This window comes from Eptatretus burgeri, chromosome 7, assembly GCF_056783735.1.
Source record: "Eptatretus burgeri isolate ZD-2024b chromosome 7, Ebu_testis_v1, whole genome shotgun sequence".
Lineage (NCBI taxonomy): Eukaryota > Metazoa > Chordata > Myxini > Myxiniformes > Myxinidae > Eptatretus > Eptatretus burgeri.
Genome location: NC_140967.1, coordinates 18,548,988 through 18,574,461, shown reverse-complemented (window position 1 = coordinate 18,574,461; position 25,474 = coordinate 18,548,988). Strand labels below are relative to the sequence as shown.

The following is a 25,474-nucleotide window of genomic DNA, read 5'->3' as shown; positions in this document are numbered from 1 at the left end:
ATATATATATACATATATATATATATATATATATATATATATATATATATATATATATATATATATATATATATATATATATATATATATATATATATATATATATATATATATATATATATATATATATATATATATATATATATATATATATATATATATATATATATATATACATATATATATATATATATACATATATATATATATATATATATATATATATATATATATATATATACATATATATATATATACATATATATATATATATACATATATATATATATATATATATATATATATATATACATATATATATATATATATACATATATACATATATATATATATATATATATATATATATATATATATATATATATATATATATATATATATATATATATATATATATATATATATATATATATATATATATACATATATATATATATATATATATATATATATATATATATATATATATATATATATATATATATATATATATATATATATATATATATATATATATATATATATATATATATATATATATATATATATATATATATATATATATATATATATATATATATATATATATATACATATATATATATATATATATATATATATATATATACATATATATATATATATATATATATATATATATATATATATATATATATATATATATATATACATATATATATATATACATATATATATATATATATATATATACATATATACACATATATACATATATATATACATATATATATATATACATATATATATATATATACATATATATATATATATATATATATATATATATATATATATATATATATATATATATATGTTGGGGCGTATTATGTGATATGTCGTCCTGTCCGTCCGTCCGTCCATCCGTTCCTGTCTGCACTCTAACTCCCAAAGTTTTCAACTTTCACGTTTCATATTTGGTACATAGGTACAGACTGTGGAGATGGTGTGTCGCGACATACGTTCGTAATCTAAAGTAGTTGCCATGGCAACCAGGATGCTGTTTTCCATGTAGTAGCACAATTCTGTATATACCTTCTTGTTCTTCATAAATTGACGTGTTTGAATATATAATTGTGTGTGAGCGCGTGCATGTGCACGTGCGTGTGCGCGTGCATGCGTCCGTGCGTGCGCGCGCGTGTGTGTGTCACAGAGACTTTTTCAGGCGTATAGTGTGCTCACTTGTGCTCTTGTTTTTCATGAAATATGTGGAAGCCCCCTGGTTGTGGAGGCCCCTGGGCAACTGCCCAGCTTGCCCATGCCTAAATCCAGCCCTGCTTCCTCTTGGACCCTACCCCCACCAAGGTATGACTCTTGATTTATGATCCAGTCCCTTTGATCCCAGACCTTTTATCAGGTCCCCTCAATCTTTGACCTGTATCCAACACTTTGTGATGGTCCCTCCACCCACATTTCCTCCTTTTGCTCTGACGAAGAGCTAAAACTTGAACTACCAACAGCACCTCATTTCCAAAACAAGAAAAAAGAGCAATCAGAGATTGCAGACCTTGCCAGGAGTTGTTGTGTGGCGTTTTTGGAGTTTTGTGTGGTGTTTGTGTACTGGTGTGTTACGTAATTAATAAGAGACATAACTAGAACTGCCACTTTATAACTGCTGGCAGTGATGACCGGGTACCATGACGTCCCGCAGGTTTTTTGGGGTTTTTTTTGCAATGCAACCCCGCTTTGACTGGACACCTGACCCTGACCCATGACGTTTTTCATTATTATTCAATTTAATTTAGAATTGTATTTAATAAATTCAATTCAAATCAAATGGAAGACCAAATAGGTACAGTCCTGCATTGGAGTAATCAGGAGGAACGCGCACAAACAAAAAGCAAAGACGATCATCAGGAGGAACCTGGATAGGAGTCACATTTCAGCTGTTACTTCGCTACCCTCAAACCCATCCAGGCACAGCCAAGAGAGCCTTATTCAAAAAAAAAATCCACATTAAAAAAAATTAAATTATTCTGGCTGCCAGACCATGTGTCCGATCAAGTCGAAATTGAAAACATTTACTCCCCATCTCCACTAGATCATAATTGTGACGTTTCACATTGATTGATTAAGCTGTTCCAGAGAAAACGTTATTGAATATTTTTTCTTCAATCCAATATCGCTGCGAAATAATGTGACTTATCAACTATTCCTAAACAAACTTCTACACCCAAGTCTTGGGGAACATTTTGTGAAGTTTCCGCTCAATCTGTCCAGCCGTTCTCTAGAAGAATATTTTTAAAGGTTATCAGGTAAATCCAATATGGCTGCCAAACCATGTGACCCTTTTGTTCGTCGTGGACAGGCGGTCATATGTGTAAAGTTTTTTTTTTTTTTTTTTTTTTTTTTTTTTTTTTTTTTTTTCGATCTGTTCAGCCACTTCAGAGAAGATTTTTGAAGTTTTTTTATTTTTTAGTTTTTTTTTTTAGTTTTTTTTTTTTACGATATCGTTGCTGAATCACGTGACCAATGACATCATCAAAAAACTTTCTGTGGACCATTTTATCCCGAGATGACCCTCAAAAATGTTCATGCTGATCGGATGTGGCGTTCTACATATGCAATTATGGCGTCATGACAAAGGAACCTACAACATCATAAAAAAACTCATTCCCCATGAGGAGTACATACTATGTGCCAAGTTTCAATTTTTTCCTTGGTGCAGTTTCAGGGATATAGAGGTCCAAATTTTTCCCGTTTTTCCAATATGGATGCCACACCACGTGACCTATGACGTCATAATTCTCATTAAAACATTTTGCATGAGTCGTCGCACCAGTGATGAAAATTTAGTCTCAATCTGACAAGCAGTTGCGGAGAAAAACACGAAAGTTATTTGCAGAAAAACAAGCAAACAAAAAAACAAGCTGGTCGGCGACATGGGTGGTCGCTATATAATTGCATACTAGTCATAGTTTTTGACAGATCGGGCTGAATTTTTTTGACAAAGAGGTTCATTGTAGTGCGCATAAAAGCACAGAAGCCGATTTTTTATTTTCGAAAAGAAAATATTTTTCGGATTTTTTCAAACATTTCAAAGTCCCATTGCTAGGCAATGGTGGTGTACATAGCAATGGTGCTGAAAAGCATACAACTAGATCCTGGTATGAACCTACCTGTCAAGTTTCATCAAAATTGGTTGACTCCTCAAGCCTCCAGAGCTGTCCATTACATACAAACAAACAGACAGACAGAAAACCTGAGAATAAGGGTAGTCTAGCGACCACCCAACAAACGGACCCAAACACAATGCCCTCTCATTTGGCGAAGGTAACAAACATCCTCTTATCAACCTTTCGTTGATTAAAAAAAAAAGATCCATTGTATATATCATAAGGTAATCACGAATCTGACGTCACAAAGGATTGCTCTCAAAGCGTCACTTCAGGGTTGATCTATGCAGTACTGTAAATGAAAAATTAACCTGAAGGGGATCCTAGTGAAGGGAACCTAAAAGAATCTCGTCAGAGTTCTAAAGACAACCTCTTTCAGGCCACAATGATACCCTGTGCAAAATTGTCAAAATCCGAGCAAATCGTGCAACATCCCACATCCCACATTGTCGATTTTGATTAAACGCAGATATCAAATTTCTCGAAAAAACATAATCCCTGCTCAGATACCATTGGGTTAAACATCCAAGTCTTTGATCAACAGACGATCTCAGTCAACCAATGCAAGACCAAACTTTGCTCAAACAAATGTCACAAAGTCCGACTTTGAACATCAACGATGGCACAGTGATAACTGACCCTTACGTGAGCTTCCTACCAAGCCGCTGAGTTGGCAAGATGCCTGGAAACCTAATCGACCACGTGGAATGATGGCCAGAGCATCAACTAAATGATCATATGTCAACATAGATCATAACAATGTGATGAACACATGCCTCACGATGGATAAAAGAATGTTTCAATGTCACAGCGCATCCTTAAATTCATACATCATTCTCCTCTCATCGTTCCATGTCAAAGTTGCTCTCATATCCTCTCACCAGCCTTTAGGTGATTGGATGATACTTTGTCTTCCCCTTCATGTATATTCATAACATCAAAGGGGAGGTGCAAAGTTGACTCACAGCTGCCTCCAATCCTTCAGAATGAGAAATAAAGAGGTGCACCTTGACATATGCAATCTGGATATACAACTATACTGTAAATGCAGCACAAAAAGTTAGGAAGAACTCCTCTTGGGTGCATTGGTATGCCATCAGCATGCATCAAGTTTGCAGCAGACCAGCAATTACAACCATAAAGCCCAATTGTTCGTCAGTCAGTCATCAGTAGCACAATGCAGGCGAGCAATTTGAAAAAGCGACTTCACAGGCAAGTAACACTGACAAAGTGTACAGATCAACGGTGATGGTTCTGGGGGACCGAGGCCAATGTGTTTCCATTTTCGCTTCCTGAAAATTCCGTTTCAAACTCGACTTCGGGGATGGCAGGAGAGCAGGTGCCCTGTAGAATGGTACTTTCCACTGCCACGATAAGCGACTGTATGATGGAAGGGCCAATGAAAGTGGCCTGAAATGTCTCGAAACATATCAACAGCAGAATGTCCCTGGGGTTTCCCCTGAGTAGAACAATAGTCATCATCACCAGAATATTTTACAACAGTGGTTGGTTTGACAGAGGCACGAGATGATGAACCGTGCCAAATCCCTCAACACATCATCAGACACTCATTCACACCATGAGATGTGTTTGACTTCTAACCACCCTGATGATGGATTTAAACAGCATTAACCATTTTATTACTTTTTAAATTAAAGAAAGCTGATCCAAGGCAGAGAAAAAAAACTAATTGATGGTTTGAAGAAGGTTGATAAAATTGTATGTGCAGTATTGTTTTATTTGAAGGCATGTAGAATGAAAGAGGTCCAGTTGGTAACCATTTTTGCAATCTCTTGTGACGTCATTTCTGGAAGTTATGACTATGTTTTAACATGGGAATTACTCGTTCCGGATTTTGATAGAAAGCAGGTGTAAATTGTGGTACATAGTACGACATGATGATGGCATAGCGTCGATAATACTACTCTGGCATCTCTGAGGATTGTGGCTGCAAACCTGGCTGAAAGCAGCAATATTAAGGGCTTGGATTCGAATTTTTGTAAATCAAAGTAGTCTCAGTGGAGTTGCCATGGAACTAGTGGATTGTCACTAAAATTTCAACTGGGTCATTAATGACTCGTAAAGTGGGCGATCTGCCTGGCGCACCTGCTCTGGTCTAGATGTGATGCCATTCCACACATTAGGGTTGATTTTTAATGCCTTCGGGGCAACTTGTGATGGGCAGTAAAATGCCACTTAGGAATAGCCAGGGCTGCTCAAAAATCCATCTCATTGAATGGAAATGTAAATTGTGCCATTCTGCATTACTCAGGATATGATTTGGGAAGGGCCAATGGGAAGGAAATGTCACGAAACTCTGGAACCCAAAAACTATTCCACAGTGAAGGTGAGTCATTTCGGCCTGGCAGGAAAGGTTAGTGATAGGGCACTCACCTCTGAGCTGTCTAGCCTGGGTTTGAATATTGTCCCATAAACCATCACCGTGGTGTTTCGCAGAAGGAGGCACCAATGTGTGTGCCATCCCTCGGATGGAGGTTAACAGCCAGAGGACCAAACTGCCAGCACCGGTCGTTGGTGGAAGTTAAATATCCCACTGTGTTTGTCGTGAAGAGTATTGAGGTATCGCCGGTACCCTGAGCAAATTACAAGTTCCTGATCCTTTCAGTCAAACATCACGTCACGTTGAGCCAGCCAGTTCGTAAAAGACAGGCCATAAACATTCTCCGGCTGACCACAAATTAAGGTTGGGGTAGTTGGGGAGGGGGGGGTGGTTTTTAGAGAAGTAGTATATTGTAATAATAGAATAAAGGAGTCCATTCTTTCTTAGATTAAAACTGAGATCTTTCTTCAGACAAGCTCATGGAAGAGCCAGTCCACTGAACGGATCAGGATGTAACAGGACAAAAGGAACAGTAGAGAGAGGGGAGAGGGAAAACACCAATAGCAGAGTTGAAGTTCAAGATAGGGGGAGACTTGGATAATCAATTAGTGTGAGGAGAAATGGAAGCCAGGAAAGGACAATATGGATACAGAAGGAAGCTCACAAGAGGGAAAAACTGGAAGTTTGGAAGGAGGAGACCTTGGGGTGGGGTTGGGTGTGGTGGCCAGCAATAGTAGATATGATCATGGTTTTTGGATTGGTGATCACCTGAGATGGTGGTGAACAGCTGTCTTGACTACCTGGATGGAAGAATGAGATCGAAGAGAATGTTGAACTTTGTTCTCAAGGGGGGGAGGAGTAGGAAAAAGAGGAACAAATGAGCAGAGGTGAGCCGTGATCCTCAATTTCGGTAGTGAACCCAATTGTTAGTCAGTCCGGGTTGGGAGGTCCATTTAAAGTTTTTGGGGTTTTTTTGTATGCTGTCATAAAATTTTGGCAATTTTGTGTTCTCGGGAGTTGTAATCTCCTTCAGTGAGTATTTGGAAATGGAACGATGTTTTGTTCTTTTTGTTTCGTTTGTTTTTTTGAGATTCATGTTTCAACGACCGAGTTGTGATCTTTTCATGTTCGAGCAAACAGACATTTTCAGGTGTTCTCGATCATAGCTCGTTTTCTTTTAGGACTCTGTTAAGGATCGTCACTGAACTAAATGCTGACAGAATGACATACTACCTACACTAATGCGCACACGTCTCTGAGCTGTATGGGTTGGGTTTGAATCTCCACCTCGCTATAAACTGTCACCCTGGTGTTTTGTATGCAGGGAGATACATCAATGTGTGCACCGTCCATCGGAAGGATATCAAGCTGGAGGACACTTCTGCTCGCACTGGATCCTGTTGGTGGACATTAAAGATCTTGCTGTCTTTCACGAATGGAAGGGCACAGCCAAGCTTCACTAATGATACGACCAGCGGGGGATTGAATCCAAACTCAGTATGCATCCACTAACAACAAATGAACTCTGAACGGCTTCCAAATGTCGCTCAGTTGTTGTGGTATTTCTTTCTATCGTCTTGATATCTTCTTATTGATTTTAGCTCTTTCTTAATAATTTTGACTCAAAGTCTTTGGTACTGATACTGTGAATGAACTTTCCACCCTTTCTTGTTTTGTTTTTTTTTTAATTGAGTCTTATATCCAGTCTTATCATCACCATAACAGACAGAGGTCATTTTCTTATCAGAGACCAAATGGCTAGTACTATGAATTTACAGAGTCGATAGAGCTGCATTGCCTCCCCCGGTGGGAGAAAAGTTCACCAATCTTGGCCGCACTGTATCTCATGATAAGAGCTTAGATGTAGAACTGTCCAGGTGCATTCAGTCTGCCACATCTGCTTTCGGAACCTTCGGTTCAATAATTTGGCTAGAACATGGCATTCACACTGCTACAAAGTGTTGTCGATCAGGATGTTATCTCATTGTACTCAGCAGAGACATTCACACACTGTATAGGTGGCACATACACGAATGAGCACAAGTGCAACTAGAAGGACACTCGGTAGAGCACATACCTCTGCCACGCAATGCCTGATCCAGTGGAACATATTGGGCCCAATACATTTTTTGAAATATTGTGCGATACATCGTTTTTGGCCTCATCCTCTCAATGGTGAAGAATCACTTTAAAAATGTAAAAAAAATTCTCACATCCAGATGTTAATTCGGACCTTCACCAAAATCGAATTGGTTCGTCTTTGTCACAAATGCAACCTGTCCACCAAATTTTGTCCGAATCCGTCAACAACTTTTTGAGATATTGTGCTAAATATCATTTTTGGCCTGATCTCTCAATGGTGCAGAATCACTTTATTAAAATTATCGGATCGGGATCCAGATCTTCACCAATATTGAATCAATTCTTCCTTGTCACACACCCAACGTGTCCACCAAGTTTCGTCTGAAACCGTCCACAACCTTTTGAGATATCCTGCAAAGACATACAAACAGACAAACAAGAAAGATGGCATACATCGCACGATACTTGTGAAACACATAAAACAAATTTTACCTTCAAACAAAAAAGGACCGCCTGGCCTGAAGCTCACCTTTATCAGGAGCAACAGTCATTCAACCCCCCCCCCTCCCCCGCACACCTCCTTAGACACTGAATTTCTCGAAGCCGTGAGCAAACTTAAGTACATCAGGGGTGATGAAGGTTGTGGTTAAGTTGGGTGGTCGCTAGACTACCGTTATTCTCAGGTTTTCGGTCTGTTGGGTGGTCGCTAGACTACCGTTGTTCTCAGGTTTTCGGTCTGTTGGGTGGTCGCTAGACTACCATTGTTCTCAGGTTTTCCGTCTATTGGGTGGTCGCTCGACTACCGTTGTTCTCAGGTTTTCCGTCTGTCTGTATGTCTGTTGGGTGGTCGCTAGACTACCGTTATTCTCAGGTTTTCCGTCTGTTGGTCGCTAGACTACCGTTGTTCTCAGGTTTTCCGTCTGTTGGGTGGTCGCTCGACGACCGTTGTTCTCAGTCTGTCTGTATGTCTGTTGGGTGGTTGCTAGACTACCGTTATTCTCAGGTTTTCCGTCTGTTGCGTGGTCGCTAGACTACCGTTATTCTCAGGTTTTCCGTCTGTTGGGTGGTCGCTAGACTACCGTTATTCTCAGGTTTTCCGTCTGTTGGGTGGTCGCTAGACTACCGTTATTCTCAGGTTTTCCGTCTGTTGCGTGGTCGCTAGACTACCGTTATTCTCAGGTTTTCCGTCTGTTGGGTGGTCGCTAGACTACCGTTGTTCTCAGGTTTTCCGTCTGTTGGGTGGTCGCTCGACGACCGTTGTTCTCAGTCTGTCTGTATATCTGTTGGGTGGTTGCTAGACTACCGTTATTCTCAGGTTTTCCGTCTGTTGCGTGGTCGCAAGACTACCGTTATTCTCAGGTTTTCCGTCTGTTGGGTGGTCGCTCGACTACCATTATTCTCAGGTTTTCCATCTGTTGGGTGGTCGCTCGACGACCGTTGTTCTCAGTCTGTCTGTATGTCTGTTGGGTGGTTGCTAGACTACCGTTATTCTCAGGTTTTCCGTCTGTTGCGTGGTCGCTAGACTACCGTTATTCTCAGGTTTTCCATCTGTTGGGTGGTCGCTCGACTACCATTATTCTCAGGTTTTCCATCTGTTGGGTGGTCGCTCGACGACCGTTGTTCTCAGTCTGTCTGTATGTCTGTTGGGTGGTCGCTAGACTACCGTTATTCTCAGGTTTTCCGTCTGTTGGGTGGTCGCTAGACTACCGTTGTTCTCAGGTTTTCCGTCTGTTGGGTGGTCGCTCGACGACCGTTGTTCTCAGTCTGTCTGTATATCTGTTGGGTGGTTGCTAGACTACCGTTATTCTCAGGTTTTCCGTCTGTTGCGTGGTCGCAAGACTACCGTTATTCTCAGGTTTTCCGTCTGTTGGGTGGTCGCTCGACTACCATTATTCTCAGGTTTTCCATCTGTTGGGTGGTCGCTCGACGACCGTTGTTCTCAGTCTGTCTGTATGTCTGTTGGGTGGTTGCTAGACTACCGTTATTCTCAGGTTTTCCGTCTGTTGCGTGGTTGCTAGACTACCGTTATTCTCAGGTTTTCCGTCTGTTGGGTGGTCGCTCGACTACCATTATTCTCAGGTTTTCCATCTGTTGGGTGGTCGCTAGACTTTGGGTGGTGGCTAGACTACCATTATTCTCAGGTTTTCCGTCTGTTGGGTGGTCGCTCGACTACCATTATTCTCAGGTTTTCCATCTGTTGGGTGGTCGCTAGACTTTGGGTGGTGGCTAGACTACCATTATTCTCAGGTTTTCCATCTGTTGGGTGGTCGCTAGACTTTGGGTGGTCGCTAGACTACCGTTATTCTCAGGTTTTCCGTCTGTTGGGTGGTCGCTTGACTACCGTTGTTCTCAGGTTTTCCGTCTGTCTGTATGTCTGTTGGGTGGTCGCTAGACTACCGTTATTCTCAGGTTTTCCGTCTGTTGGGTGGTCGCTAGACTTTGGGTGGTCGCTAGACTACCGTTATTCTCAGCTTTACCGTCTGTTCGGTGGTTGCTAGACTTTGGGTGGTCGCTAGACTACCGTTATTCTCAGGTTGTCCGTCTGTTGGGTGGTCGCTAGGCTATCCTTATTCTCAGGTTTTCCGTCTGTCTGTATGTCTGTCTGTTTATTTGTATGTATGTAATGGACAGCTCTGGAGGCCAGAGGAGTCAACCTATTTTGATGAAACTTGACTGGTAGGTTCATACCAGGATCTGGTTCTATGCTTTTGAGCACCGTTGCTATGGACGCCATCGTTGCCTAGCAACAGGACATTTAAATTTTTGAAAAAAATCCGAAAAAAAATTTATCGAAAATCAAAAATCGGCTTCCACACTTTTATGCGCACTATAATTAACCTCTTTGTCAAAAATTTTCAGCCAGATCCGTCAAAAACTGTATGACTAGTATGCAATTATATAGCGACCATCCATGTCACCTCCCGGCTTGTTTCATTGAAATTGTGTTTGTAGTTCGGAGAAGAGAGCAAATACCTATTTTGGGGGGTCATAAACCCTCCCGTAGATCCCCTTAATGAGCGCACATTTTGATGTGGTTGATCAATTTTGGTACATCACAGGTGATGAAGATTGTAGTCAAGTTTCATCGAAATTGTGTGTGTAGTTTCTAAGAGAGCAAATACCAATTTTTTTTGGGGGGGGAAGGGGTCAAATACCCCCTCCTCCCCCCCTGTTGACCCCTTTCATGAGCACGCAGATTTTTATGCAGACGATAAACTTTGGTACATCACGTGTAATGAAGGTTGTGGTCAAGTTTCATGGAAGTTGTGTGTGTAGTTTTGAAGGAAGAGAGCAAATACCGATTTGGGGGGGGGGGATCAAAACCCTCCCGTAGACCGCTTTAGTGAGCGCAGATTTTGATGCGGAGTGGTAGACGGGACCAGGTGGGGGGGGTGGAGTCAGCAACGTGTGGGAAGAGAAGGGGAGGCGGAGTCACAGGCGATGAGGACAGAAGGGCGGGTGAAGAAGGCGCAGTTATCGATCCCAAACTGGGCAGAACGAGCCCACAGGAATAAAGAAAGGACAATGGGCAGGAACCATGCTCAAACGACCCAGGAACGACGATGACTGTGGAATGACACACCAGGAAAGACGAGCAGGAACGACGACGACTCTTCTTCCACCGCCCCGCGACCCCTCCTTTTATAGATCCAGTGGTGCGGGGCAGGGGCGATGACCTGAAGCGATGTGCCATCACCCGAATCGGGTGCTCTGGTTGGGCTCCGGTCAGCACATGGGAGGCCACCATGACCAACGCGTCTCCACTTCACTTCCGGCCAAATGGTTCCAAGCTGCGGAATTGTCTCGCTCCGAGCCCCATGATATGAATCGTCCCGCACCGAACTCTGAGACATGAATTGCCTTGCACCGATCTCCCAGTCCGTGCCACGGCGACCCGCGATTCGCGCTGGACAATGTGCCTGCTGGTGCTCCGCACGGATCTGCCATGAAGCACGTGGCCAGTGCGCAGGTTCGCCCGATGCTGCTATCATGTGCGGAGGGCCAACTTCGATTTGTGTCAGGAATTGAGGGAAACGATTGGATATAATAATTAGATGGAGGTATGGAGGGAAAAGAGAATGCCAATATAATTAAATCCAGAAATGGGTTGGAAAGAATGCACCGCCCATATCTTGCACACTTGTGTCCTGCACAACGTGGCGTGGTTGTTTTTCTATTATCAGCCTCTGACAATGTAGTTATTGGCACCAAGCTGCCAGCCCCGCTCTCGCGATATTTCGTCATTTGCTTCTGTGTTGTGAAAAACAACATCCGTGCAGCCTCTTTAAGGGATATTCGTTTGTATGCCTTTTCAATGCAACCGGCAATCTCATCCCAGATCATTGGAAGCTCGAGACGATTATATCGAGCTGCCAAGTATACTCTACGACTTTCCGCAAAAGTTGGGTTGAGGGATCGCTTGAGGACGGGAGCTCTGCGCTGTGCCGCGCTATGCCATGCAATGCTGATCGGGTGTCCGAGCGCAGTGCCTGCTGGCCTACGCGAGGACCCAAATTCGGATTTACCTCAGGAATAAGTAGAAAAGAAGAGTAGAAATGAAGTTAGTGGTGCAAGCAAACCTAGCTATGATCCCCGCAACGCACGTCCCGTTGTCCCCCAACACAAAAGGGAAGGGACTATCGAAACATATATTATTGGAATAACTGTCAGGGGACCACTATATGTTGGATGCCATTGCCTTGGAGGCATGCAGTTCCGAAAACCGCAGATATAATATATATATATATATATATATATATATATATATATATATATATATATATATATATATATATATATATATATATATATATATATATATATATATATATATATATATATATATATATATATATATATATATATATATATTGTGACGTCCACGGGACTTGAACAGTCCCGCCAACGTAGAATGAGCCGAAACGATGGAGGCGGTTTATTTCTATAACCCAAAGATGGCGGTTCTAATCGCTCTACTGCAAACGGGACGAGGAAGGTGGCACGAGTCGCTTTTCACTGAGTTAATGATGTTTATTTCTCTAACCAGGAATAATAAGACTCGGCAAGAGGAGGGATCCGGGGCGATTTGACGGGATGGTGGTGTGGGTTCGGGCGTGGGGAAAACACAGACAATTCCAATGAATATACAAATCTCAAACCCTCTAAGGCGCCAGGTACACACACACACACACACACACACACACACACACACACACACACACACACACACACACACACACACACACTAACACACACAAAACGTAGCTTGTACTGGTGGTCAGGCTGGCCCGTGGTGTAAACGCAACAGTCCCTGGATTGGCATCGGACGAGCTGGCGTTGCACTCGTCAGGGGCAGGAGACACCATGGTACTGTCCACCTCCTGGTGTCGGCCCAAGTCCGCTCACAGCCGCCAGGGAACCAGTTCTGGCGCCAAGTTGCGAGCGGGAGAGGGAGGCAGGTCCGCCCGCCGTTCGACCCCGTATTCCGAGCCAGCAAAACCCCAGAGCCAACCGAGCTGAGGCACGAAGCACAGCAGGGCCTCGAGGACACGATGAAAACCAGGATCGAATCAGCGCAACAACACAGCACGCTCCCAGCACAAAACCTCCACCAAAACGGTTTTTCTGTACCGATCTTCTTCCTCCTCACCTGTTCCCCGAACAGAGCCTTTTTATCCTCGAGTCCTCGTCACTTCCAATCGAGCCGTTTATTGGCCCTCCGCCGTCGCCTTCCGCCAATCGTGATCACGGGGTGGAGCCATCCGCAGCACTGGCCTGTGATGTCACGGCAAGCCTCCAGGGAATACTAAAAGGGGTTTACGCAGACACACTTACCCTATCCCGTATCCTTATCTAATTACGTGACAATTATCATTTCCCCCCTTGAAGAAATGGACATTTACTAGACAACTTATCACCACTGAATTGCTACTTATTACATCGAGATCCTGGTACACTCGAACAGCATGGCATACCTAATTAAACATCCTAATTACCCTTTGAATGCATACCCCCCCTCAAACATAACAATATATATATATATATATATATATATATATATATATATATATATATATATATATATATATATATATATATATAGATTTATTATCCCTGTGTCGTAAGAGGCGACCAGGGTTGCGTCAGGAAGGGCATCCGGCGTAAAACATGTGCCAAATCACTATGCGGATCATACGGATAATCCGCTGTGGTGACCCCGAACGGGAGCAGCTGAAAGAAGAAGAAGAAGATATATATATATATATATATATATATATATATATATATAGATATATATATATATATATATATATATATATATATATATATATATATATATATATATATATATATATATATATATATATATATATATATATATATATATATATATATATATATATATACAGCTCTGGAAAAAATTAAGACCACTGCAAAATTATCTGTTTTTCTGGTTTTACTATTTATAGGTATGTGTTTGAGTAAAATGAACATTTTTGTTTTATTCTATAAACTACTGACAACATTTCTCCCAAATTCCGAATAAAAATATTGTCATTGAGAGCATTTATTTGCAGAAAATGAAAACTGGTCAAAATAACAACAAAGATTCAGTGGTTTCAGACCTCAAAAAATAATACAAACAAAACAAGTTCATATTCATTTTTAAACAACACAATACTAATGTTTTAACTTAGTAAGAGTTCAGAAATCAATATTTTGTGGAATAACCCTGATTTTCGATCAGAGATTTCATGCGTTTTGGCATGCTCTCCACCAGTCTTTTCACATTGCTGTTGGGTGACTTTATGCCACTCCTGGCGTGAAAATTCAACCAGCTCGGCTTTGTTTGATGACTTGTGACCATCCATATTCCTCTTGATCACATTCAAGGGGTTTTCAATGGGGTTCAGGTGTGGAGATTGGGCTGGCCATGACAGGGTCTTGATCTGATGGTCCTCCATCCACACCTTGATTGACCTGGCTGTGTGGCATGGAGCATTGTCCTGCTGGAAAAACCAATCCTCAGAGTTGGGGAACATTATCAGAGCAGAAGGAAGCAAGTGTTCTTCCAGGACAACCTTGTATGTGGCTTGATTCATGAGTCCTTCACAAAGTCAAATCTGCCTGATTCCAGCCTTGCTGAGGCACCCCCAGATCATCACCGATTCTGCACCAAATTTCACAGTGGGTGTGAGACACTGTGGCTTGTAGGCCTCTCCAGGTCTCCGTCTAACCATTACACGACCAGGTGTTGGGCAAAGCTGAAAATTGGACACATCAGAGGAGATGACCTTACTCCAGTCCTCTACGGTCCAATCCTTATGGTCTTTTGCAAACCTCAGCCTAGCTCTTCTTTGCTTCTCATTGATGAAGGGCTTTTTCTCGCTTTGCACGACTTCAGCCCTGCCCCTCGGAGCCTGTTTCGAACCGTCCTCACCGTGCACTTCACCCCAGCTGCCATTTGCCATTCTTTTTGTAGGTCACTTGATGTCATCCTACGGTTGTTGAGTGACATTCGAATGAGTTGGCGGTCATCCCGGTCAGTGTAAAGTCGTTTTCGCCCTCTGCCAGTCTGTAGCTTTATTGTTCCCAATGTCTGCTGCTTGACCTTGTTCTTATGAACCGCCGTCTTTGAAATTTTAAGGATGGAAGCAACATGACGCTCACTCTATCCCTCTGCCAGTAAAGCCAGAATTGAACCCTTCTTTTCCTCGCTCAAAACTTTTCTTTTCAACTATTTTGGCATGGTCAATAGTTATTTTTTTGGTTCCAATTACTTTTGAGGTACTACTAGCACTGTTTTTGCCATCCAGCTGGTCCTATTGCAAGAGGATAGTGATGACCACAGCAGTGGTTTTTATACTTTTCCTTGTTAAATAAGATTTGGTTCAGGTGATCACCTAATCAGTGCCTCACTAAGTAGAATGAGGTGTGTCTGTGTTGGAATTCAACAGACACTGGAATGGAATGGCTGCCATACATGGAGAGATGCTGATTTCAATTTTTTTTTTTAAGTGGTCTCTTATTTTTTTTCCAGAGCTGTATTTGTACTGACTATATATGTATATGTATGTATGTATGTATGCATGTATATGTTTGTATATGTATTTATATATATATATATATATATATATATATATATATATATTGTTGCGAATCTGGAAGCCTTGAGCACACAACATGCAGGTCTGAGAGAACAGTTATATTGGTAAGTATGTGTTTATAGTTAGGGTCCCCACCCCTCATTAAATGGGTGAATAAATGTACTTGCGCTGTGAGTTATTTTGATAGGGTTTTCTTTTATTTTTACACCACCATCAACTACAACAACACGCCTTCACCTCGCTTCCTCACACCAACACCATTGTCTGTGTGCGTGTCGGCACGTATGTGGGCAGAGTTCAAGGAGGAGCCTCGTGGTGGCCCTCGACCAATCAGCATGCTACGGGTGGGGTGGACACCGCTCAGCCAGTCAGACCCCGCGACGGTGAGAGGGGTGGTCCGCATGACGTCACCACGCCCCCAGGTCAATAGACGGATTTGCGCTCGTTTTGACCAATGACAGGGCGACGAGCGATTCTGCATGCCAAAACCGTCCAGTGAGGGAGAGCGGGCAGGGCGGAGGCGTCCCCCCCCCCCCGAGAAAGGGTGAAAGAGAAAGGCGCGATCGGACCACGAGAGCTTGAGCAGGAGAACCACCACCCCCCACAAGAACGGCAAGGGTTGCGCGCCATGTCTCAGTCGGTGAACTGGAGAGTTTGTGAGATAGTTGATGACCATCGAGCTGGCAAGGTTGTGGTCATTCTGACGGTCAGGTGGAGCAAGTATGGAGTTATCAGCCCTCGCTTTGGCGTTCAACTCAAAGACTTTGGGAAGTGGCCGAGAAACCTCCTGCGTTCTCGACGGTTCGGGATACAGAGGAGAGGTTTGGTTGTCGGCACGAGCGCTGCGTGGAGCTCTGGAGGCCGCTCGCGGCTCACTGGTGTCTGGATTCGGCTTGCCCCTCGCTGATGCCCGGTTTGAATCAGCGCGAAGAAGACCACACGAGGTGGACAGGTCCGAGGCAAGCTCTGGTCTTCAGCTCGCCTTTCCCTCCGAGCTGGAGGCCTCAATAAAGGCTGTGGCCACCGTTTCTTTTGGGTGTGTGTGTTTTTGGCGCCAGTGTAGTTAGTAGGAATTGTGTAAGTGCTCTTTGCTTGTATATAAATTACATTGCATCTCTATATTCGGACAACTCTGCTTCTTGCATGCTTCCCTCATAACCCCCATTATTAATAAACCCATGTGTAAAATGTATCAGTTCGTTGATGTGTTTCCTTCCATTGGCGAAACGTGACGCGTGTTCGAGAATTCACAAGGCCGTTGTTGCTGCCATAAGGGGACATTTGGACCGACGGATCTCGGTGATCATCTGCTCGGGTCACACATGGTTCGAGCACGCTAGCGGCTCATTCCGTACGAGCGCCGTCGAAGGTGTGAATACCCGGTAAACTCGCCAGCTGGAGCTCTAGGTATTTTGAAGATTGGCAAATAACCCTGTACCACGTGGTGTAAATATTGACGATTCATGGTCTGGAAAGGGACCCATACTTGTCGGAGTTTTCCGAAAGGTACAATCTAAATTCCGGGTGTTCGGTGGAGCCGACTCTACTGCTCCATCTAGCAGTCGTGCTCGTCGCCGATACCCGGCCCTCAACAATGTGTAATATATATATATATATATATATATATATATATATATATATATATATATATATATATATATATATATACATACATACATACATACATACATACATACATACATACATACATACATACATACACCTGGTGTTGGCTTAATGGTTCAAGTGATGGGCTTGTGATCTGAGGATCCTGAGTTCAAATCCCACTCGGCTGTTGAATTAATATCAGGTGGGGTTGACTCTGCCTGTCATCCTTTCGAGGTCGGCAAAATGAGTGCCAGCATGCTGGTATCCTGTGTCGCAGTGGCGACCCGTCCACAATTGTGTCCAATTGCCAAGGAGACTGCTAAGCAGCACCAATGCTCTGCACAGAGTCTGGTCCCAATGGATGGGTGTGTATGTATGTCTATATATATATATATATATATATATATATATATATATATATATATATATATATATATATATATATATATATATATATATCTCAGGACCTTTTGGATCCCAAGCCACTGCCCTAACCACTGCACCAACACCAGGCATATATATATATATATATATATATATATATATATATATATATATATATATATATATATATATATATATATATATATATATATATATATATATATATATATATATATATATATATATACAGTGGGGAGAACAAGTATTTGATACACTGCCGATTTTGCAGGTTTTCCCACTTACAAAGCACGTAGAGGTCTGTAATTTTCATCATAGGTACACTTCAACTGTGAAAGACGGAATCTAAAAAAGAAATCTTGAAAATCACATTGTATGATTTTTAAATAATTAATTTGCATTTTATTGCATGAAATAAGTATTTGATACATCAGACAAACAGAATTTAATATTTGCTACAGAAACCTTTGTTTGCAATTTCAGAGATCAGTCCTTTCCTGTACTTCTTAACCAGGTTTGCACAGACTGCAGCAGGGATTTTGGGCCACTCCTGCATACAGATCTTCTCCAGATCCTTCAGGTTTCGGGGCTGTCGCTGGGTAACACAGACTTTCACCTCCCTTCAAAGATTTTCTCTTGGGTTCAGCTCTGTAGACTGGCGAGGCCACTTCAGGACCTTGAGATGCTTCCAACGGAGCCACTCCTTAGTTGCCCTCGCTGTGTGTTTTGGGTCGTTGTCATGCTGGAAGACCCAGCTACGCCCCATCGAAAATGCTCTTGTTGAGGGAAGGAGGTTGTTGGCCAAGATCTCGTGATACATGGCCCCATCCATCCTCCCCTCAATACGGTGCAGTCGTCCTGTCCCCTTTGCAGAAAAGCATCCCCAAATAATGATGTTTCCACCTCCATGCTTCACGGTTGGGATGGTGTTCTTGGGGTTGTACTCATCCTTCTTCTTCCTCCAAACACGGCGAGTGGAGTTTAAACCAAAAAGCTCTATTTTGGTCTCATCAGACCACATGACCTTCTCCCATTCCTCCTCTGGATCATCCAGATGGTCATTGGCAAACTTCAGACGGGCCTGGACATGCGCTGGCTTGAGCAGAGGGACTTTGCATGTGCTGCAGGATTTTAATCCATGACGGCGTAGTGTGTTACTGATGGTTAATTTTGATACTGTGGTCCCAGCTCTCTTCAGGTCATTGACCAGGTCCTGCCGTGTAGTTCTGGGCTGATCCCTCACCTTTCTCATGATCATTGAGGCTCCACGAGGTGAGATCTTGCATGGAGCCCCAGACCGAGGGAGATTGACTGTTATCTTGAACTTCTTCCATTTTCTAATAATTGCGCCAACAGTTGTTGCCTTCTCACCAAGCTGCTTGCCTATTGTCCTGTCGCCCATCCCAGCCTTGTGCAAGTCTACAATTTTGTCCCTGATGTCCTTAGACAGCTCTCTGGTCTTGCCCATTGTGGAGAGGTTGGAGTCTGATTGATTGAATGTGGACAGCTGTCTTTTTTGCAGATAACGAGTTCAAACAGGTGCAGTTAATACAGGTGAGTGGAGAATGGGAGGGCTTCTTAAAGACAAAACGAACAGGTCTCTGAGAGCCGGAATTCTTACTGGTTGGTAGGTGATCAAATACTTATTTCATGCAATAAAATGCAAATTAATTATTTTAAAATCATGCAATGTGATTTTCAGCATTTTTGTTTTGGATTCCGTCTTTCACAGTTGAAGTGTACCGATGATAAAAATTACAGACTTCTACGTGCTTTGGAAGTGGGAAAACCTGCAAAATCGGCAGTGTATCAAATACTTGTTCTCCCCACTGTATATATATATATATATATATATATATATATATATATATATATATATTATATTATATATATATATATATATATATATATTTATATATATATATATATATATATATATATATATATATATATATATATATATATATTATATTATATTACTTAAGTCCAGATAGAAATTTATAGAGTTGTATGGTCCGTGTTGGTGTTGCTCGAAATCTCGATGTAATAAGTGGGGAAATGTAACTGAAGAATTGTCTTGTCTAAATGTGCATCATATGGAGGGTGGTGCATTGTAATAATTAATTAGGGTTTAAGGTTAAGATATTGTACGTGTGGCCTCCTGTAATCCCCGGGTGAGGCGACAAGGTGAGGCCTTGGCAAAGAGAGGGGAGGGGCTTGAGACAGGTGTCGTGCTGAGAGAGAAGGGCGGAGTTTTGTCTCTTCTGAGCGGGCAGAGTTCACTTGTTCATCTCTCCTGCCCGTTGACCTGCTTTGACGACTCCACCAGCGGAGATGAGGCCCACCCAGTTCTCATTCCTATCGCTATTTGTGCTTGAGTCTGGTCAGTGGGGCCTTTAGATTTTATTCCTCTTGTATATAATTATTTATTGATTGGCTTTGTATTCCCCACCCCAACCTGCCATCATCCTCACCATCCTGATCATCCCCTTGTTATTTTTACTTATTTATTCAGGAATATATCCCATGAAATCAGAGCTAAGTTTCTCGTATGCTTCTTTGTTTCCCGCGTTGGCGAGCCACCTCCATTTGGTTTGAATGCAGTGCAAGATCGTTTCTGTTCATCACGGGATCACCACCTCCTGCCACAACATAATTGAGTGTGTGTGTGTATATATATATATATATATATATATATATATATATATATATATATATATATATATATATATATATATATATATATATATATATATATATATATATATATATATATATATATATATATATATATACAGGGTGTCCCAAAAAATGTACTCCAAAACCAGTTATGAGGAGCCAAAATGTGAGTACATTTTTTTGGGACACCATATATGTATGTATATATATATCTATATATATATATATATATATATATATATATATATATATATATATATATATATGTATATGTATATACGAGCAGGGTATGCTTCGACATTGTATCAGCTTCAATGTCTGTCGGCACACAAAATTACAGTGCTTCCCCATTGTCTCAGGTCACTCACCTGCATTTTTTTTCATTTTTTTACATTTTCATTTGTGGATGTTGTCCGATTGTACTGTGATTTTTCCCAGTGTACCGGCTTCGATGTCAATTGGCACGTAAAATTTCAGATTTTCACATCACCCGGAAAGTACTGATCTTTAACATCAGTCAGTGAGTGAGTGGTTAGTTAGTCAATCAGTCAATCAGTGGTTAGAAAGATTATATGTGTATATTTATTTATTTATTTATTTTTGAAGCCCCTGGCCCAATTTCCCCAAAATTTGCTGCACTGCATTATTGTCACACATGGAAGCTCAATGTCACAATTAAATATTTCAATGATTAATCAAATTGATGTAAAAACATGAAATAACAGTGACCAAATAGTATTTCAAATGAACATACATACACGCTCCAAACTCCGCCACGCTCTCGGTTGAAGTCGTGACACGCAACCATTCGATGATCAAGAGTAGGCTCAAATAAATCACGAACACTAAAGTCTAAATCACCCGAGTGATCTGTTTCCAAAAAGCTAAGTAATCGTTCTGAATTTGTCTGTGCTGCCGTCAATTTTGTGTTGTCTGTTTGTGTCGATTGTTCTTTGTATTGAATGCTCACTCCAGATCTCAATCAGGTGACCCAATTTATATTTTGATGTCATCTTCATTACCTATGTTCACTTTGACCCCTTTCGTTTCGGCAGGGAAACGAGATGTCCAAATTCCAAAACTACTGTCATAACAATGAAACTGTTGTCTCACAAATGGCCATAAAAAGCTTGCAGTTATTTACGAAAAATAAAAGCAAATCGAAACTCATCAGTCATGCCACAGGTTTCACCAATGTTGAACCCATTAAAGCTTGAGCAGCTTTTCCTGTGTTCAGCAGATGTGAGGTCACCGGAATCCATCAGGATGTAGTCCGTTGCCTTTGATCGGGCTGTTAGCATTTGTTAAAGGGGCCACAAAGGGCAGGGGTTTTTTTCCACACATTGCTGTTCATCCTATTGATTAAGTTCAGACGAAGTTAGAAGCTCTTGATTGAGGTCACGGTGGCACACAAAAGTGTGACTTTCCAACTGACACTCGGGCTGCAATAAGGTGAAACTAAACCATGCACTTAATTATGAAGGAAATCAACCCAGGTGTTCCTGTAAAAGTTTTCACCATTCAATCAAGTTTCTTCACACTTCCTATGATGGAAAAGCCGTAGTTAACAGTGATATGGTATGTCGAAGCAAATATGCACCAATAAGTCTACTTTAACAATCACTTTAAATGGATTCTACAATGTGCCGTATGAGAATGTCATTACAACACCATTGTGCGGATACCTGGTGCTTTTTCTGTTTAAATATAACTCCCTGAGAAGCTGCCTCGACAAAGAGAGGACATGCAATCAAAAGCTAGTCTGTATAAAAACGAGAGACAGTCTGTGTGTGGGCAGTCAGTTATCTCTCTCTCTCTCTCTCGCTCTCTCGCTCTCTCGCTCTCTCGCTCTCTCGCTCTCTCGCTCTCTCTGGCTTTGAAGAACGGCTTTTGTACTGTCCACCCAAACTATCCACCAAATGTCACTTCACCTTCTTTACGATGACAGTTATTAAAGGTCTGATGATCATTCACAGGTCCTCGACTGGTGACCCATTCTGGTCCTCGATTGATGACCTTTGCTATGGTGGTTTGTAAGCCTGTAAGATATAGGTGTGCTCTGTCATTGGAAGTCTGTTTGTCTCACTGTTTTTTGTGTTGTAAGAGTCAATAATTTTGTCCACAATAATTGTAAGCATAGCTGATGGTCGTTTTATTGACATCATTGATCCATTTATCTGTTTTGCAGGTACGTTGTGCATGAAGAAATGACAAAAGTCCTCCATGCAGCTTCATCAAATGACCTGCTTTGATTAGTACAAACAGGATTCAGCTGTTAATAACTTCAGGTCAGATTTGTCAGGCCACCCTTAAGTGATATTGTCCTGGTTAAGTATAAGTTCCCTTCAAGGAACTTCAATGCACAAGGAGGCCATGAGACTCATCAAAGCCTGCGGTATAGTTGCCAAACTATGGTTGTTCGGCCTTTTTAAATGCTGAGTGTCAAGAAAGGAAGCAACATGTACCATTTTGAAAGTCTTTCCTCTGATTCAGCCGCGGTTTTAACCGCCGACTTCCCAGACGCAGAGAAGAGAGCGCTAACCGTTACACCATTGAGTCTGGTTAATTGCTCACGGACCTTTCATGCTCTCAAAATATTAAACTTGTGTTACTTAGTCCTACATTAAGACTTCAGGTTTCTAGGTCATGGTTGCTTCTCTTGGTCCTCCATATGATCTGCTTCCAAAAGCTAAGTAATCGTTCTGGATTTGTTTCTGCTGCCATCAATTTTGTGTTCTCTGTTTGTGTCGATTACTCTTCGTATTGAATGCTCACTCCAGTGTATTTTTTTATCATGATATTTATTTAGATCCTACATCTCAGGCTCTGATAGTGTTTGGGCCGACCTCAAAAAAAAAGTTTACTTTGTATCCCATTGATAAGGCGGATCTACATTCGGACCTTAACCAAAATCTAATCATCTTGTTCTCTAAATAAAAAACCCACAATCTCTAAATTGTGAAGAATCACTTTAAAATTCTCGTCTCTGGATCCGGATCGTCACCGAAACCCAATCAATTCGCCCTTCTCACACACCCAAACTGTCCACCAAGTTTCGTCCGAGTCCATCAATAAGTTTTTGAAATACCCTGTTCACAAATAGACACAGACAAACAAATAGGGGTAAAAACATAACCTCAGTTCACCTTCACTGATGGACATAATGATATAAACAAAAAGATGTTCCGCGATGCTCTTCAACAAAAACAGATCCCGAATGACAATGATTAGTTTGACCCTGTAAAACATCAATCAGTCACCGAGCACAAAAAAACAGGAGATGTCAGGTTCAGTGACATCGATCGGGTCTCATCAAGTGAAGATGGACCAGGAGTGCATGAATTATGTTTTACTGTTGCCAGAAAATCTATATTTGAACTTGGAACGGACAACCTAAGTGTTTCTTTTCATAATTGTCTGAGTTATTGTAACAGCAAAATTGCAGAATTCTTGCCTCATGTATTAATGTGTTATATATATTGCCTTGCCTCCTCTCTCCTTATTCCAAATCCTTTCCTCATCCTCATCCATTCAATAATCCCGACCCAGCTATAAACTCTCTTCCTGGTTTTTCACAAGCAGGGTTAGTCATCAATGTGTGTGCCGTCCCTCGGATGCACGTTAAACGGGACTCCTGTCGTCTGGCTTTCATCGGTGGGTGTTAAAAGATCACACGGTGTCCTTCACGAAGAGAAGGTGAGCCATCATCGGCACCATGGCCAAATTCCAAATTCCTGCCATAAGCCACAGATGGCATTGCATCAGCATCAGCAGCACAACTGCACCCTCAGCCAATGATGCTACCCCGCAGCCTTGTGCAGCATATGAACGACACGCCAACTCCGCTTCCCCTTCTCTTGTTTTTCTCCAATTAATTTTCTCCCCAATTTTCCCAAAGCCTACTTGCCTTTCCAATTGATATGTGTATAGATTGTCCCGAACATTCCTCACTATTTGAACTGACAGCAGAGTTCAGACGTCATGCACTCGTCTCTTTGAACTGTCTCGTCTAAGTTTGATTCCCGACCTGACTATAAGCTATCACCCTGGAGTTTCGTAGGCTGGACGTTACATCAATGAGTGTGCCATCTGTCAGATCGGACATTCAGCTGGTGACACATCTGCCAGCATTAGTTGCTGGTGGACGTTAAACATCCTAGTTTGATCTTTCACAAGGAGTAAGCGAGGTATCACCAGCATCCTGGACAAATTATAAGTTCCTGTCCTCAGCGATTGCTGGGAAGGAAATGACAAATCATCCAGAGACGACTTCAGCAGAATCGACACTCTCTCTCCATGGTGTCTCCTCCATGTCTCCTCAACCAATACCATCCTATTCTGCCTTAACAAAGCTTCAAAGCCTTGACTTGTCTTGATAAGTTTTAATGATGTTTCTCAGATACCATTCACGTTAAATTCATTAATTATTGTGCACAGCGGCACGAGCAGCCTGGACTACACACACACACACACACACACACACACACACACACACACACACACACACACACACACACACACACACACACACACACACACACACACACACACACACACAATGTCGTAAGATGTTTGGGGCAAACATTTTCAATAGTTTATTTCAACTTCTTTACGCAACAAACTGAGTATGTTTGTCAGTGTGGTCACCTACTTGTTGGCTCACCTGTGTGGGTGGTGTCAACAGGAGGTGTTAAACCCTACAGCATGCTGTTGTTTGGAAATATATTTGTTGTTCTCGATTACAGCATTGCCTTGTGGATGTTGCATTGGAGGAGATAAAGTGTTGCTTGCATCTATAAATTGACAGTTTTCATCCTTGGAATGTCTCGCTTTACCTGTTGGTAACTGCGGGTACTTGTATTCATCCCTTACACAATTTGGGATAACATACACTATTAATTTACTCAACAAATATTATAGGATCTTCGTTGAAGCCTGCTTCAAAAGCAATCCTAACATTGGTTCGGACAAGTAAAGTTCAAAACAATTGGTGATAATTTAATTGTTTTGCACAACTTTTTCGAAGTCTCTTCTTCTGCTTCTTCTTCTGTTATGAGGTTCATTAAACACTAATCTTT

At 41.5% G+C, this 25,474-nt stretch overlaps 1 long non-coding RNA gene across 1 annotated transcript; it reads left to right on the top strand.

The window, feature by feature from the left end:
• Nucleotides 1-1,250: 1,250 nt before the first annotated feature.
• Nucleotides 1,251-25,024, top strand: LOC147022766 (uncharacterized). Its single transcript, XR_015059701.1, has 3 exons — nucleotides 1,251-1,365; nucleotides 6,842-7,014; nucleotides 22,585-25,024. It is a non-coding gene; the product is annotated as an uncharacterized LOC147022766 (long non-coding RNA).
• Nucleotides 25,025-25,474: the final 450 nt, after the last annotated feature.